Consider the following 17,691-nt stretch of genomic DNA (forward strand, 5'->3'; position numbering starts at 1 on the left):
TACCTTCCTTAAGGAATACAAATTATAAAAACAGAGCTAAAAATTAAATTTCTCATATTTTTATAGTCTCTTTTTGCACTTAATTAGTTCATGTAAGATAATAAAGATAACTTATGATACTTACTAATCGAATATTTAGCAATAATAATAATAATAATTTATAAAAGAAATTCACTTCTCTTTGAGGCGATCACTGTTTTAAATCACTAATATACAAAAGGGTATGCAAATTAAAAGTTTGTTTATTTCGTAAAAAATAATTTATGTATAAAAAATTTTAAAAATAAAAATTAACTTTCTCTTTTAAAAAAAAATTTCTATTTTCATTGATATATTTTTCTTAATGCTCTAAACGCTGGAGAATATAAACGTGAAATAAAAGAAGCCTTAAGAAGCAAGCATAAAAATCACTAGCAAATTTCATCTGCTTGGTGTTAAATTTAATTCAAGATAAGATGTAATTAAGTTTTGTATGGCCCAAAAGCCTAAACAAGGTTGGTGGATTAGACAATGGATCTAAATGGGTCATAGATTCAATTGGCCATTGACTGGAATATTCTGAACCACATTAGAGATTCTTGGACCAACTCCGTTAATGGATCATCGGTCATTTTATCCGTCCCGAGATTGATTTAGTGATGGAATAGTTTAATTGGTGAATTAATAGTTTAATAAATAAATCATTAAAAAAATAATTAGTTAATTAATTATAATATCTATAATATAAATAAATATTATTAATTAAATTTGATCATTAAATTATATGTACATAACTACATATATTTTAATGGAGTTTCAAATTTTTATAAATTATTCAAATTTAAATATTCCCGTTAATTTTTTTCATTATTTTTAGTAACATATAAAAAAATTTGTATAAATGTGTAACAATATCTTTTAATATTTATGAACTTATTAACATGTAATATAAAAGATAGTGAATGAATTTTATTTATTATAAAAATAAATAAAAATATCCTTTGAGTAAAAAATATAAATAATTTTAATATATTTTATATATGATAATTTAATTAACATAAAATCATTTTATAACAACATTCGGTAAGAGATTAATGATTATGAAATATATTTTGGAATAAAAGCTTTATACACAATTATGAACTTAACTTGTTTAGTTAATTTTAAAGACTTTTTATGAGATTTTGAATTCAATTTCTCTTATCAACACTTTAAAAACTCTTATTTTTATTGATTGATCGGACCAATTGTGTCAAACTGATTCATAAGTTCAACATATCCGATCACTTATTCAAATAAATAATAAATTCGGATTTATTTAATGTCTAAAAAATTCTACAAATTTATTCATTATTAAAAATAAGAAAATTACTAGGGAATTTTTTTTTCACCATATTTATATTTATTTTTATTATGTGCTCAAAGGCTTTCTATATCGATTATGAGAGTAATTCACAGACAAAAATTACATAGGGTTAAAGTGTGTTGGGACAGTCCTGCAATTTTTTGTTTATTTCTTTTGCATAAATGCCAGCATCTAAAAGCCTCCTATTTCTTTATGAGCAAACTTCAAGTCAATGAATTAATTTTGATAAATTTTAGCCGTCTTTCGGTGAAAATGTTAGGCTGCCGTTACGAAGGCTTTGAGCTTCCATAAAAATAAGTTTATTAATTATTATATTAAATTTTCACATTTATATTTATGTACCTTATATATATTTTAATTAAATTTATATTTATTTTAATATAAATATTTAATTTAATAATTATTAAATTCATTTTTGATTTTTTTTATTATTATGGAAGGAAAACTTCTTGACAACTATTTATCAGATAAATATCATATGTCATCACTTAATTTCATAAGTATTTTCATAAAAATTTAATTTCTTTTATAAAATTTATTAAATTTTAATTTGATTTTATAAGAATCATCGTGACTATAAATTAATTTGTCAACTATTATATAAATAAAATTATTTTATTTTATTAATTTCTTAAAAAAAAAAGATGAATAAAATACATCCGACTATTCTTTCATAGTCAAACTCCTCCCCTTTCTCTATTTTTTCTCCATCAACAATCACTAGTTAGGTGATTTAATTACTCCCTTAAGTACTATAAAAAAAAAAAAAAACCTTAAAGGATTATTATTTATTACGCCTCTAAATCAATCTATGCATATATTGATAAATATATTGACAGAAGGTTTGTTTGACAATAATAGCTATTTTAATAATAATAATTAACTATTTTAATAATTATTAATTATTTTATTAGTTATTAATTATTAGATAATTAGCTATTAGTAGTTAGTTATTAAAAGTAAAAAAATGATAATATCATCATTTTAACTCTAGTTAAAATATTAAATATTATCAATTTGAAGGATTAATGTTTCATAATCTATTTTTTTCAATTTCTAAATGTTAGTATAAATATATGTTACTGAATAATATAAATAAAAAAATAATATTTTAATTTTAATCAAAATAATAAAATACTTTCTTAAAAATTATTGCCAAATAAGATCATAGTGATAACTTCTCTTTGAAAATTATCCAAATTCATTTTGAAAATTATCCAAATTCATTTAATGGGCATGGGATTCAATGTCTTCCCTTTGTGGAAATTATGCTCGACCAATGTGCACCTTTTCTTTTTTATCGAAAAGTAGAGGAAATTTCATTAGCTTCTTCAAATATAGCCCATGGCTAAGTACAATAAGAACTAGACTCACAGTCCAACAACTAGCCTTACAAGAAAAAAAGGCCTACAACCCAAGGAAAAACAAAACCTTAGCCAGTGTTGCTCGAACAGCTAGTAGAGCTAACACGCAAAAACAGCGCCGCCCGCTCAGATCGACCAGTCGGGGGAAGATGCCAAAGACACAGTGGAAATCTCAAAACCAGGCCAAGCATGTTAAAGAAATTTAGCGCCAAGAAGAAGGCCCCAAAGAACAAGTCTTCTACCTCCACAAATGAGCAGTTGGACACAGGAATCCAAAAGAGACAGAATGTAGAGACCATGGATCGACTAGCAGTAAGAAAGGCCATGGCAAAGCTCATGGCATTTCAAATTCATCTAACCTTTAAGAACTGGGAACCATCAGCAGGAGTTGCCGATAACATCCCCCGAGCTACCATGCCTCTGAAGAACCTTGAAGCAGACTGCAACAACTACTTGTAAGCAAAGGGATTAACCCCAACCACGCCATGTAGGTTGCGTTAAAGACACCCTCACAAGGAAAATTAGACCTACACTTAAGAAAAACCAAACAAAAACCAAAAAAAAATTATATACATACCCTGCACAGAAGTAGGGAGGGAGAGACCTACATCTAGACGGAGGGAGAAGAGCTGCCTCTTACCCGAAAACAGTAAGGGACGATCGAAGAAACCGACAAGTAAAAAAAACTGTCCCAAGAAAAGAAAGAACCCAAGAGAAAAATCTCTCTTTTTCTCTCAAGGAATCGGAGAGTGAACAATGTGCACATTAACCACCCCATCATGGGGTCCAAAACAACATTAGATGATGACAGATCGGCCGGCTTACAATTTTAGTCTGTCGTAATGTTAAGTAATTGTAGAAAAAATAAAATTAAATAAACATTCTTTAAAGATTAAGAAGCCATATATATATATATATATATATATATATATATATATACACACACACATCATATTCAATCCCATGTACAATTTATCTGACTGAAAAGCTGTTTCATTTTAATAATTTTGCATAGACCCAAAAGGGGGAAAAAGAAAATTAAACAATAAGGTCCAGTGGGAGTGACGCCAAATTACACCAAAACGTTCTAAATAATAGTACTTTAACTTGATACGAGAAACAAAGAAATAAAATAAAATTGTCAGCGACTTTGCAAAATAAAATAAAATAAACTAAATCAAAGAAAATGAATCGCTAATCTTGATTGTGTTGATCCTCTTGTTCGGAAGTCACTTTCTCGAGAAAATTGTATTGCAGTAGCGTTCCCGAAATGCTCTATATATATATATATATATATATATATATATAAATAACACATAATATTTTTTGAAAAAATTTATCATGTCCCACCTTTTATAAATATTTTTTTTATATTAATTATTATTATTTTTATTTATATTTTAATTATCATTATTATTTGTAATATTATAACTCCGCCTAAGTAGTTTGCGCTTAACCGGTCGCAAGCCCGGATAAAAGAGGAGGGTTGCAGTAGGTGACAACCAGCGTAAAAATTTCGTCACACCCTATGATATGGATTCAAATGATATAAACGTTGGGGCGTCCTCTACTAACGACGCGCTACATCGGAGCCCGGGTGTAGTGAGAAATATGCAAGGGTGTAGGGCGTTCACCAAAAGCGACGCGCCATGCCGGCACCCGGGTGTGGTGTTAAGTGAGCAAGGGTTCCCACATCATGGACGAGTGTGGGTAAAGAAGTTAGTCCATAGGACAGATAGTAGAATAAATAGTGGAACATAACACAAGATAGACATAGAAAACAATAGAAGATATCATAGAAGGAGACAAGACCAATTAGGAAGGAGCAGGATAGGAGGAGGATCAGGGTTGGTACTTGGAATGTTGGATCACTTACAGGAAAATTAATGGAGCTTGTGGATACCTTGGAAAGGAAAAGGGTGAATATTGCTTGCATTTAGGAGACTAAATGGGTAGGAGAGAAAAGTAAGGAAGTGGGTAATTCAGAGTACAAACTGTGGTTTACAGGAAAGGAGAGAAACAAGAACGGAGTGGACATAATCATAGACAGGACATTGAAAGACGCAGTAATAGCTGTGAAAAGAGTAGGAGATAGAATTATACTAGTAAAGCTAGTACTAGAAGGAGAAACAATAAATATAGTTAGTGCTTATGCCCCACAAATAGGACTAGACACTGAGAGTAAACAAAGGTTTTGGGAAGATATGGATGATTTAATGCAAAGCATACCGAATGAAGAGAATGTTTTCATTGGTTGGATATTTGAATGGGCATGTAGGGAGTGATAGACAAGGTTATGAGAATGTTCATGGAGGTTTTGGTTTTGGCAGTTGAAATGAGGAGGGAAAAAGCATCTTGGATTTTGCTATGGCATACGACCTAATACTAGTAAATACCTACTTTATAAAAAGAGAGTCACATTTAGTGACTTTCAAAAGTGGGCAACATAGAAGCCAAATCGACTTCCTCTTAACTAAGAAGACAAATAGAGCTCTATGCAAGGACTACAAGGTCATTCCAGGAGAAGCTTTAACAAGTCAACATCGGTTGGTGGTCTTGGATGTCAAGTTTAGGAACAATTCAAGTAAGGTCAGAAGAAATAGTGTAGCTCGAACAAAGTAGTGGGAGTTCAAAGGAGTAAAGCAAGTGAAGTTCAAAAATGAGCTTCTCGAGTCCGAAGTATGGAAGCTGGATATGGAGGCCAATGATATGTGGATATAGATGGCATTAAAGATTAGAGAAGTAGCTAGAAAAGTACTTGGAGAGTCTAAAGGACATGGACCACCCTCAAAAGAGAGATGGTGGTGGAATGAGGAAGTACAAAAGGCAGTGAAGAGAAAAAGGGAATGGTATAAGAAATTACCTAAATGTGATAATAATGAGGCATATGAACAGTACGAGATAGCAAATAAAGAGGCAAAAAAGGCAGTTAGTCAAGCACAGGCCTTTGAAAAGTTATATGAGAAACTTGGAACTAAAGAATGAGAGAAAGATATTTATAGATTAGCAAGGAGGAGAGAAAGGAAATGTCAAGATCTCAATCAAGTTAGATGCATTAAGGATAAAGAAGGAAAAGTGTTGGTGAAAGATGAGGACATTAAAGAAAGATGGAGAAATTATTTTAATGATCTCTTTAATAATAGTCAAAATGGTAATAGCGTGAATATAGATTATAGAACAATAGAAAAGAATGTGAATTATACTAGAAGGAATAGATCTTTAGAAGTAAAGGAAGCACTTAAGAGAATGAAAGTGGGTAAAGCCTGTGGACCCTATGAAATACCAATTGAAGTGTGGAAGTATTTGGGAGATATGGGAGTGGCATGATTAACTAAATTATTTAATAAGATTCTAAACTCAAAGAAAATGCCTGATGAATGGAGGAAGAGTATTTTAGTACCTATTTTTAAAAATAAGGGAGACATACAGAGTTGCTCAAACTATAGGGGAATTAAACTCATGAGCCATACTATGAAGTTGTGGGAGAGAGTTGTGGAGCATCGACTACGTCATGATACTTCTATCTCTCTCAATCAATTTGGTTTCATGCCCAGTCGTTTAACTATGGAAGCGATCTTTCTCATTAGAAGCTTGATGGAGAAATATAGAGATGTGAAGAAAGATCTACACATGGTTTTTATTGATTTGGAGAAGGCTTATAATAGTGTTCCAAGAGAGGTCTTATGGAATGTGTTAGAACAAAAGAGGGTATCTATTAGGTACATACAAGTATTGAAAGATATGTATGAAGGAGCAACTACTATTGTGCGCACAGTGGGAGGGGACACAAGATATTTTCCGATCTCAATTGGATTACACTAAGGATCAGCCATAAGCCCTTACCTTTTTACATTAGTTTTAGATGAACTGACGAAACATATACAAGAGAGTATTCCTTGGTGCATGATGTTTGCGGATGATATTGTTCTGATAGATGAGACACGAGAAGGAGTCAATAGAAAGCTAGAACTTTGGAGAAGTACTATAGAGTCAAAGAGTTTTAAGTTAAGTAGAACGAAGACAGAATACATGCATTGCAAGTTCAGTGAAGGCCAAACTGGTGATAGGGAAGGAGTTAATTTGAATGGAGTGATACTGCCCCAAAGTAATCACTTTAAATATCTAGGCTCAGTCCTTCAAGTAGATGGGGGATGTGAGGAGGATGTTAGTCATAGGATTAAAGCCGGATGGTTGAAGTAGAGACGTGCCACGGGAGTTTTATGTGATCGTAAGATTCCCAATAAATTGAAAGGAAAATTTTACCGTACAGCCATACGACCGGTTATGTTATATGGTTGTGAGTGTTGGGCACTGAAAGAGTTGTATGCATCTAAGATAAGAGTTGCAGAGATGAGAATGTTAAGGTAGATGAGTGGCCATACTAGACTAGATAAAGTCCATAATGAGAGTATTAGAGAAAAGGTAGGAGTGGTGCCAATTGAAGATAAGTTGAGAGAAGAGAAATTGAGGTGGTTTGGTCATGTGAAGCGTAGACATACGGAGGCTCCAGTTAGACAAGTAGAGCACATTAGGTTAGATGATAGAAAGAAAAAAAGGGGTAGACCTAAATTGACTTGGAGGAGAGTAGTACAACATGACCTAGAAGCATTATACATTTCTGAGGATTTAACCCAAAATCGTTCAGAGTGGAGAAAGCAAATCCATATAGCTGACTCCAAATTTTTGGGATAAAGGCTTAGTTGAGTTGAGTTGAGTTGAGTTATTATTTATAATATTATCTTAATATTTATAATTTAAATTTTTATTTTTTTTAATTTAATTTTTAAAAATTAAGATATTTTATAATTAAATATAATATTTAAAAATTATTTATATTATTTTATAAATATTAATTATTATTTAATTTTTTTATGTTTTTTAATTACCATTATTATTTATAACAGTTCATGATTTAAATTATTATTTTTTAAAATTTAATTTTTAAAAAAATTAAGAGCTCCTGTGATTATATATAATATTTAAAAATTATTTATATTATTTTTTTATAAATTTATTTATGTAAAAATATTATTTATTATATAATAATAATTTAAAATAAAAAATAATTTAAAAGATAATAATAATAATAACAATAAGTTATTAATGACCATTAATTTAAAAAATTAATCATGATTTCATAACAATCATAAATGTTTTCTTTTATAGTAATTATTATTTAATTTTTTTTATTTTTTTTAATTATCATTATTTATAATACTATATTAACATTTATAATTTAAATTTTATTTTTTAAAATTAATTATTTAAAAATTAAGATATTTTGTAATTAAATATAATTTTAAAAATTATTTATATTATTTTATAAATATTAATTATTATTTAATTTTTTTATTTCTCTTTTTACTATCATTATTATTTATAATACCATCATAATATTTATGATTTAAATTATTATTTTTTTAAAAGCTCTTAATTTTTAAAAAATGAAGACTTTTTGTGATTAAATGTAATATTAAAAATTATTTATATTATTTTTTATAAATTCATTTAATTTTTTTATAAATTTATTTATACAAAAATATTATTTACCATATTTTACCTTTAGTAATAATAATAATAATAATAATAATAATAATAATAATAATAATAATAATAGTTTAAAATGAATAATAATAATAGTAGTAATAATAATAATAATAATAATAATAATAATAATAATAATAATAATAATAAGTCATCGATGGCTATTAATTTAAAGAAAATTGATCATTAATTTATGATCTCATAATCAATTATCATATGATTTAATCAATATTTAATTATTTTATATTTTTAATAAATACTTTTATTATATTATTATATTTTTTATTACGTAATTTTTATTAAAAAAATTTGAGAGACAAAACGTATAGTTTATATAAAATGTTATAAAAATAAAATAAAGAGATTTTACTTATTTATAATTGGTATGTATTTTTTTTATGTTAATAATTTAATTTTTTTTATTTCACTTTGATTAATTACTGTTCATTATTATTATTATTATAGTTAACTTATGACGATTTAATTAAAATGGCAAAGTAAATAGGAAACATTTTATCGTTATAAAAATTGAATTTGAATAGTTATTAAATAATATTTAATTATAAATTAATTTTTTATTTGAATGATTTTTATCTGTTTGTCTATATATAGTATAGCATATGTGTCACGACCCAACCTATGGGCCGGACCGGCACTAGGACCTGGGCCAGCCTAAAGCCCCCGAGGCCCGTAGTAAGCCTAACTGTTCATTAACCCAACTCTAAGGCCCATTTGGGCCCAATATCAAGAAAACAAACGGACAGAGTCCGGCCATAAAATGGACTTACCAACGAGGAGTTTTCGACTCACCCGACCTGTAAACACAATATATAGTCAATTGGGGAGCTCAGCTCACCCTCCACATACTCATCAACATAATAATAAATGGGAGCTCAGCTCCCTCATCCAATCCATCAAACATGCATAGCATATTAAGTTTACATGTCCCAAAATAATAATTTAGTTTACAGACCCAAATCAAATAACATTTCTAACACATGCGGAAATTCTAAGATTTAACAAGTTTATACAAACAGTAATAATTGACCTGCGAGGAGAAAAGCGAGTTAACCAAAATAAAATCCTCCTGTGCTTTGAAAAATATTGAGCAGAGTGGCGTTAGACTCAGAGAGTAAAATATCAATTTTAACCATAATCTCTATAACTATCTAGAACTAATGCACCCTGTAGAGTGAAATGCAACATCAACAATATTTTCACATCATAACATCAAAAAGGTAATTTGGAGCACTCACACACCCTGTAGTATCAATCATAACATATGGGAGCTGATCCCCTATACATCTCTCTTAAATCCAACTGGTGCCATGAATTACTCAAGCTCGGACTTCCACTTAATAACCAAATCGAGGGTCCCAATTACTCAAGCCGTGACTACCCCTCGAAGGATCGGGTCCCAAATTACTCAAGCCGTGACTACCGCCCTATCCATAGTCCATACCACATCACACGCACGCCAATGCACGCACACTGCTCCAAATTATCACAACAACATCCATGGCACATCAACAGTTATGAATGCAACATAAATCGTGCCTAGAGTTTAACTACATAAATATATGCATATAAGTGATGCATGGGCATTCTTGAACATATAATAATATCGAAATTACAATTAAAATTAATATTCTACTCACAGAATTGACGACAATCAGTGTAGCGGCTGGGCGGAGGAAGAAGGCTGTCGACTCACGACAATCATATTACATTTATTTAATACAATCGACTCAATACAAACAAAGAAAAGACCAATTACGCCCTAAGTCGTGCGAAAATCCGTGAGTCCCCTATACCTAGGACCTACCCAACCCGCAAAGGGCTAAAAACGCACTTCTATATTCACAATCCATATATCAGCTCAATCATATCACACACCCCTCCCGCCCATCAAATCAGTCATCCATCACAATATGTAAAATTTCAATTTAGTCCTTATTATTGATCATTTTTGCAAAAAGCGCCCAAACAAGCTCTAAAAATTATAAAACTTTGCCCGCGGTCTTAGCAATATTACTAAGCTATTGCAAAAAGAATCGTAATTTTCTAAGCTACCACGAATATTTTATGGATTTTTAATCCTATTTAAGCACTAGAAAATTATGAAAAAGCAAGGTTCGGGTTTACCTTTGCCGATTCCGACTTCGGGAACGCACTCGGGACGTCTGACAATGGGGGGCTAGCCAAAACCTCGGTCCAATTCGGAGACTCTTCCGGTAACGGGTTTGTCTGGCCCGAAATTTGCAGACCCGGTCAACTGTCGAATTTCCGCGAATCGAGGATACCTACACGAAGCCCATAACACGGGGGTTAGTACATAAATTTTTCAGAATTTTCTAAGCTCATTAAATGCTCGGAAAAACCGCGAAGTTCGTGGGACCCACCGAAAAACGGTGTCGAAAAAATTCGAAATTTATGTCGTTGCGAAGCTCTCGACGAATGGAGCGTGCTGGTGGCCTCGGTTTTCTCGTGGGATTCACGGTTTTCGAGAAATCTAGCCTAAAAGTCGAAATGGGCTAAAATCTTCCCGAGCAAAAATCGGACAATCCGCTCGATGGATTTCTGCGTTCTTGGTGTCTATGGAAAGCTCTCGCCGAGTAGATGATTTTGGACACAAGACTCGGTCCAATTGGTGGCCGGATCGGCCGGATTTGACCGAAAGCCGAACGGCAGCCTTGCGCGTCCCTTCCAAGGCCGTTTCGCGTTTGGCGGCCGGCCGTGGGGAAGGGCCGAGGTGGGGCGCCGGCAAGGTGGGGACGCAGGGGAGGCGGCGGCGCGGCAAGGGGAGGAGGGAGGAGAGAGAAAAGAGAGAGAGAAGGGGAGAGGGTCGTCGCGCGCGGGAGGGAGGAGAAAAAGAGAAGAAGACCGGTCCGATTCGACCGGTCCGATCCGGTCCGGTTCGATTCGGTCGGTTCGATTCGAAATACAAAATTTTGAATTTTTACTCTGCCTCGGGACCGAAAACGAGGTCCAAAAATTTCAGAAAACTTAGAAAAATACGTAGACTCCAAATATATTTTTAGTTTTGCCACGTGGTCTTTAAATAAATTTTTAAAAATCATTAAAGTTTATATTTTCGAAAAATCGAACCCGATTTTTAAAATCCGAAAAATCTCAAAAAAAATTCCTAAAATTTAAATAAAATTAAAATACCAAAAATGCTCATAAAATTTAAAATTTTGGGGTGTTACAATATGAGACATTTAATATATATCCAACATTCTTCTCTCACTAAGTATTTTTATTTCACCTGCTTTTAAATATTTTTTTGATTTGCACTATTTTTCATTATTTCTTTTAAAATATATTAGTTATCATCTTCAAAACTTATTTATTTAAACATATTTAATTAATATTTATTTAATAATTATTTTTTTTATAAATTTCTTATTTATTTCTAAAACTTTGAATATTTTATTTCATTATAATTATATATCGAATACAATGATAACTAATATTTTTATTATTTATATTTTATTATTATTAAATTTCAATAAAATTAATTTTAATTTTTAATTAAATATTTATATTTTTATGCATAAATTATCTCCTAACTATATTTTTATATAGAATTAGAATTTCAAAGACAAATTGTGAATATGATTGCATTAAAAATTTAGCTATAAATAAAAATGATTAAAACAATTAAAGTTAGAGTATCAAAATTATGAAATCTATTTTTAAAATTAGTATGATTTTTAATATTTATTATATTAATAAAAAATGATAATATTTTAAAATTTTAATTTTGTTGAAATATATTTATTTTATATTATAAATTTATGTAAGGTCATAACTTTTTTTGTTAAAGAATTATTTTATAAAATATATATCAGTTTGATAAAAAAAAATTTATACTTAGATATAGTATTTTAAAAAATAATATAAAATAATGTTATTTTTAATTAATAATAATATTATATATTTTTATTATTATTAAAATTAAATAATTCAATTTATTATTAATAATTTAATTTTTTATTATGTTAATAATAAAAAATATTATATTTATATATTTTTTAAATAATATTATTTTCTCATTAATTTAATATATTTTTTGTAATTTATAAAAAATAAATATTAATTTACATAAATTATGAGATAAAATATAAAAATTTTATAAAATTTAAATTATTTTTTAAATAAAATATTTTTATTATATTTTAAATGAAATAATCATGAAATTACTATTAACAAAAGTATAAAAAGAATTAAATGTGTATTTTAATTAATTATATCATAAATTAATTAAAAAATTATTATTATAATAAATAAAATTTATTCAAATTAAATAAAATAAAAAAATAATTTAATAATAATAATAATTTATTTCATTTAAAATTTAATTAAAAATTAAATTAAAAAATAAAAATTATAAATTACTTATACATAAGATGCACATTATACTGGATATCAATAAATAGGAGATTAAAAATCTAAGGGTGTCATCGGCCGGAGCAGCCCAGTCCATTAATGTATTTTTCTCCAACACGTAATGGACTTCGTCAAGTGTATGAAATGAAGAAAGGATAAAACAAATACATAAAATAAAATAGCTATTTTTATTAAATTTTAATTAGAATTTAAATTTATACCTTATAATTTTATACATTATTTTAATATCAATAAATTTCAATACATTTTATTTATTTTATGTTTGATATATACGAGAAAAGACAAATTAATTATATAAAATAATTATTGATATATTCATTAAGTAGATGTTATATTAAATATAAAAATTAATATATATATATATAAGTATTATTTATAATGAATGAAATTATAAATAAATATAAATAACATTAATTAATTAAAAATTTTCAAGAAAACATCAAAATCTTTCAATTTATAATATTTATAGTTTTAAGGACTTTTTCTTTAAATGATAGATTTTATTATTTTGGTAATTTTTTGTTGCTATAATTTCACATTTATGTTTGCTTAATTGATGGTACTATAATACTATTTTTAGATTGAAAATTCAAGTTTTATCAACATTTCATTTTGATAAATAATTTATAAATGCTACTGTAATATTTCAAGAGGTGAGTGGTATATAATCTTATATTGGATTGGAGATTTTCTCTCACTTAAACTTTTTTTTTTTAAATTGAAAATTTTAGAGTTAAAAACATTGCAATTTTTAACTGGATTATGTAACTAAAGTTATAGTAGTCACTTGCCCTTATGCTTAACTTGTAAGCCACCACTTACATTCTGGATGATAAGGATAATTAGACTAAGATCGATATGAGCAGATTGCCCAATTCGTTTTTCAGAATGTTGGCGTGATGGATAGTCATTTACGGTAAAGAAATTGTAGCCCGATTTCAGGTTCATTTTCTTCTCTGTATCTAGGGCTGTTGAAATCTCTCCAAGCAATTCAATTCCTAGTTCTCACACCTTCCGGGCATACTCCTGTAAAATCTCACTGTTTACAAAAACAGAAGGGCAATCTGGCTAGTTAATTAATATTCGATGCGCAGTCCTGGAAGCTATAGTCTAATAATAAGAAATTAATATTGAAATGACCTGAAACCAGGTGGATTAGAAGGGCAGTGAAAGGTAGGATGGACAGCCTTTGCTCCATCTGATCAAATCTGTTGGATACTTGGTGTCTTACTTTCGTTTGTCATCCTCAGGCAGATCAAAGAATTCAAATATTTTGTCTATTATTCCTTTGATCACAGTGTCTGGGATTCCATGGTTTGTCACCTACATGAATAGAATAGTCATTAAGCCAGCTTTTTCAATTTATTGATATAAATTAGCTGCATGCATGAGAGTGATTTAATAACAATAACAAAATAAATAAAAAGTAAAACAAAGACTTGTTTTTCATACAATGAAGCAGCCATAGTCGATGCATGCTCGGCTCAAGTCTTCCACGGCCAGAGACCGAAGACCGGGATCAGAAAAGACGAGCTTTGAGGAATCAAGAACAGGGATTGCCTCATCCTCTCCTGAAAAGGAGTCTTTGGTAGTGTAGAAAGAGCAACCAATTGAGTGTAATAAGCATGTCTCATCGTACACTTTATGTATTGGGTTTATAATAAAACTAGATTTAAGTAAGAAATAGAGAGTATATGGCAGGCCAAAACAGTATGGAATTGTATTTTACTTCAACTATTTATAGGCTGCGTGCATTCGGCAATATTATCTAAATTCTGGTATTATGCCTTATTAAATTTATCTTTATACCAATTTTTCGTAATCTTTATTGAAATACAAATTTATAACTTTAAATTGTAATTAAAAAAAAAGTTGCACACTTGCTTATTTATTTATTTATTTATTTAAGTTTAGGTGAGGGAGGTTATTCAAATCTAGGATTAGAAAGACATACCAGCAATTTCTCTTTGGACTACAGTAGAATTCGCAAATAAGTTTAAATTTTTAACTTAATGAGAGCACAAAATAAATTTTACAAACTAAATTAACTCTCGTTGTAATTTTTTTTTTAATATCAAAGGACATTAAAGTATTTTTTATTATTTTTAGGATATTTTTTCCTTTTTAAATAATGCCAACTATTTAATGTCTGTTCAATAATGGCAATACATATTTATTTATTTTCATATAGATAAGGAATATAGACATAATAATTTATGCATATACTATTACATTATATTTATAAACGGTAAAATAAATAAATAAATAAATTAATTAATAATAGTGAAAATAAAAAATTGTAATTTCTCTTACTTTAAAAATAATAATAAATTATTTTATTAGAAAATATTATATAAATGATTTATATATTATTTTTATTTAGGAAAAAAATTTAGTTACTCGAGTTAAAGTGATGAAATAAGTTCTCATCTAAGTAATCAATTACAATTAAAAATTTGATTTTAATCGGAATCAATTATGAAAAAAAAATATAAATTTTTGGAACTCATTCTCATTTTATTTCTCTTATATAATTATATTTTAAAAAAATTAATAGAAAATGTAAAAATAATATAATTTGTGAATCAAGATACTTTCGATGAAATTAAAAGCTTTTTCCACCTCGCAATTAATGCATTGCGCTTATCAAATCCGGGGTTTTCCAGTTGAAATATGTCACTAGCTCACTTTTTATATTTTTTAGTAAAAAAAAAATTATTTATCAGTAATTACATTATATTTATAATAAAAATCATGTTTTAAATTTAAAATATCACAATATAATTATTTTCTTATATTATTAATAGTTATATCCTTTCATTAATTAAAAATCTCTACCATAATAAATGTTATTTCAATTTAAAACTTTAAAATTATTTAGTATAATAAATTAATCTTAAGAAATATATTAAATTATGACACCACAATTGAATAATTTTTCAGGATTGAAAGTTTTTACAATGAATTAAGAGGAGAAGACTTGTACAAGACAAAAACCTCAATTAAACATAAAAATATATAAATAAATAAATATCAAAAATATTATTTTTAGAAAAACAAAAAATGGCATATCACCTATATAAATAATCAGAATAATTTCAATTTTTTTATTGAAAAAAATAAAGCCATAAAATAAGTAGACCATTTGGTGAAGTGATCGATGATGACGATGACAAATTTATGTGATCCTGATGCTTTGGGAAATGGGCTGAGTATGTCAATGCCCCATTGATAGAAGGGCCAAGGACTGCTGATGGCTGAAAATATCTCTGCTGGCTGTCGAGGGATGTTGCTATGAGCTTGGCATTTTTGACATTTCTGAATTAACTCTTTGGCATTTTGTACTGCTGTGGGCCAAAAAAATCCTTGCTTTAATGCTTTCTTAGTGATCGTTCTTACTCCTTCATGGGCGCCGCATAGCCCTTCATGGATCTCGAGTAGTACTAACAATTCATCTTCTCTACTAATGCATTTTAACCATGGTTAGAGGTAAGATCGTCTGTATAACCATCCGTTGAGCATACTGTATCTTGTCGATCTTTGTACAATTTTCTTGGCTTCGAGTTGATTTTCTGGGAGCGTGCCTTGGTCAAGGTAACAAAAAATTGGCATCACCCATGTTTCTTCAATTTTGATAGGGAGAACTTCTTCCTCTTTGTCAACGGTTGGCATGGTTATCACCCATGTTCGCCCACTGCTGTTACTTTGAGTAGACTATCAGCTCCTTGATTCTCCTCCCTAAGTATTTGGAGGATGTTTATTTCTCCTCCTTCAGCTCTGATTTTTGCTAGCATTTCTTAGATACGAAGTTCATATTTTCCTAAGTTCTAATCTCGTACTTGAAAATTTCCCTGCACATGATTAACAACTAATTGTGAATCACAATAAATATTGATGTTATGGATTTTTACCTCTTTAATGATTTGGAGGGCCATGAGGATGGCTTCATATTCTGCTACATTGTTTGTTGCTCAAAAAGCTAGTTTTGCTGCATACTTTAGCTTTGCTTTTTGTGGTCCTTCCATTATTATTCCAATTCCTGCGCCAGAGGAGCTTGATGCTTCGTCTATCCATACATTCTAATGTTCATTGATACTATCCTTTCTTTCAGGTACTGGGGTTAGCTCAGCCACAAAGTCGGTGAGTACTTGTGCCTTCAATGCTGTTCTTGCCACGTTCCTAATATCGTACGCTCTTAAGCTGACCGACCTTGTCGCTAATCATCTAGATGTCTTTGGTCTGTGCAAACTGGGGCTTCTTTTTGTACGTTAGCTATATCAGATTGCTCTACCATTTTATTGCTCTTGTCCATATCTATTCACAGGATTTTTTTTTCCTGTACACCCAACACAAGGAGATTTCTCCCCGTTAGTTCATATTTATGATGTAAATGCACTGTATGTAACAAATAAGGACATTGAGCAGTTGTACTTAACAAAGAAAAGACACAAATTCATAGGTTAAAACATACCTCAAAAATTTTTCTCTGATACCACAAAAACATGTCACACCTTACCCCTCTGTAAGGTATAACATGATCCCGTAGAATACCTAATGAACTACCGAACTTCACCTACCGATAACTCATTAAGTACCCTACAAGGGATTTTAAAACAATTTTCTTATTTTTGACAAGTGGTGAACATTTTCTAATAAGTACTTAAAACATTTAGTTAAATTAAATCTAGTTGGAAATTTTAGACCATTTTCTTTTTTCGCAAATTTTATAAAAATTTTGTGAGTTCCCTCGTATTTTGAGAAAACAGTTCTTCAAATACCGTAAAAGCACTTTTAAAAATTTTTCTCAACAATCGCTTTAATTTCATACTCAATCTCAATCAATTTCTCAAATTCACAAGTTCAATAATTCTCAAAATACTGTCAATCAATATCATTCATATTTCATTAGAAACAAAACAATTTAGATACATCATTACAAAATTTACATTAAGAGAATTTCAAACTACAATAAATATTATAACTTTATACAAACTTTGTACAAAATTGCTCAAGACCGATTTTACA

General features: G+C 29.2%; 1 pseudogene; it reads right to left on the minus strand.

Moving 5' to 3' along the window:
- Positions 1-13,449: 13,449 nt before the first annotated feature.
- LOC131174650 (2-oxoglutarate-dependent dioxygenase 19-like) lies at positions 13,450-16,338 on the minus strand (annotated as a pseudogene).
- Between the last annotated feature and the right edge of the window lie 1,353 nt (positions 16,339-17,691).

The sequence above is a fragment of the Hevea brasiliensis genome, chromosome 16, assembly GCF_030052815.1.
Source record: "Hevea brasiliensis isolate MT/VB/25A 57/8 chromosome 16, ASM3005281v1, whole genome shotgun sequence".
NCBI classification, from domain to species: Eukaryota; Viridiplantae; Streptophyta; class Magnoliopsida; order Malpighiales; family Euphorbiaceae; genus Hevea; species Hevea brasiliensis.